Here is a 1,966-nt window from a genome sequence, read left to right on the forward strand (position 1 = left end):
TCCTTTTAAACTGGGAGGGAACACCCAGTCCAAATGTGTCAGGCGTCTATCGCAGTCAAAGGTATGTCAAAACGTGATCATTGTGAGCCAATCATCCCAGTCCAAGCCTGGATGTTTTAAAGAAACGTTGCCCTACAACATACAGTGCCCTCCATAATTATTGGCACCCCTGGTTAAGATGTGTTTTTTAGCTTCTAATATTTTTTTTTAAATTCAAATAATATGGGACCTTAATGGAAAAAAAGAGAAAAATCCAACCTTCAATACAAGTGCATTTATTCAGTGGGGGGGGGGGGGGGGGGGGGAATCCCACATAAAGAAATAAATATTTGACAGCAAATAATGTGTGTCACAATTATTAGCACCCCTGGTGTTAATAAGCCCCTTTTGTCAACAAAACAGCACCTAATCTTCTCCTATAATGTTTCACAAGATGGGAAAAGACAAGAAAGAGGGATCTTCAGCCATTCCTCTTTGCAGAATCTCTCTAAATCATCCAGAGACCTGGGTCCTCTCCTCTGTACTCTCCTCTTCAGCTCATCCAGCAACAGATTTTGATTTAAAATGTCCTGGTATTTCAAAGCATTCATGATGTCATGCACCCTAACAAGGTTCCCAGGGCCTTTGGAAGCGAAACAGCCCCACAGCATTACTGACCCACCCCCATACTTCACAGTGGGTATGAGGTGCTTTTCAGCATGCGCATCTTTTGTGGCACGCCAGACCCACTTCGAGTGTTTGTTGCCAAAAAGCTCAATCTAGAATCAATTTAGAACCTGATTCATTACATGATTACAGGTATTATTATTATTATTACATTGTTATTCTGATTTTTATTCATAATTGTTTTTGTTTTGCTCTGTGTAATTGCTATTAGCAATAGTACCAGCAGTATTTATTAAGGATTTAGTGTAGGTTTTCGGGTAGTGGAACGAATTAATGGAATAATAATGTATTCGTATGGGAAAAGATGGACTTTTGCTCAGTGGTCCAAAGTACTTTTTTCAGATGAAAGCAAATTTTGCATGTCATTCGGAAATCAAGGTGTCAGAGTTTGGAGGAAGACTGGGGAGAAGGAAATGCCAAATGCCTGAAGTCCAGTGTCAAGTACCCACAGTCAGTGATGGTCTGGGGTGCCATGTCAGCTGCTGGTGTTAGTCTACATGCGTTTTATCAAGGGCATGGTCAACGCAGCTAGGTATCAGGAGATTTTGGAGCACTTCATGCTTCCATCTGCTGAGAAGCTTTACGAAGATTTCATTTTTCAGCACGACCTGGCACCTGCTCACAGTGCCAAAACCACTGGTAAATGGTTTACTGACCATGGCATTACTGTGCTCAATTGGCCTGCCAACTCTCCTGACCTGAACCCCATAGAGAATCTGTGGGATATTGTGAAGAGTAAGTTGAGAGACACCAGACCCAACACTGTGGATGACCTTAAGGCCGCTATCGAAGCATCCTGGGCCTCCATAACACCTCAGCAGTGCCACAGGCTGATTGCATCCATGCCACGCCGCATTGAAGCAGTCATTTCTGCAAAAGGATTCCCGACCAAGTATTGAGTGCATAGCTGATATAATTAATTGAGGGTTGACCTTTTTCTTTGTATTAAAAAACACTTTTTTGTATTGGTCGGATTGAATATGCTAATTCTTTAAGGTAGGGATTTTTGCTTTTTCATGACTTTTTTGCCAAAATCATCAATATTCAAACAATAAAAGGCTTGAACTACTTCAGTTGTGTGTAATGAATCTAAAATATATGAAAGTCTAATGTTTATCAGTACATTACAGAAAATAATGAACTTTTCCAGAATATGCTAAAAAAAAATTTGAGAAGGACTAGTATTCCCCTCCCCCGAAATTTGACACTGAAGGGACAATCACAAAAAAAGATTTCACAAAAAGATGAGTTAACATGATGTTTGTTTGTGTCGAAACTTGTGCGGAAATGACACGGTGAC

The sequence above is a fragment of the Corythoichthys intestinalis genome, chromosome 15, assembly GCF_030265065.1.
Source record: "Corythoichthys intestinalis isolate RoL2023-P3 chromosome 15, ASM3026506v1, whole genome shotgun sequence".
Taxonomy (NCBI): Eukaryota; Metazoa; Chordata; class Actinopteri; order Syngnathiformes; family Syngnathidae; genus Corythoichthys; species Corythoichthys intestinalis.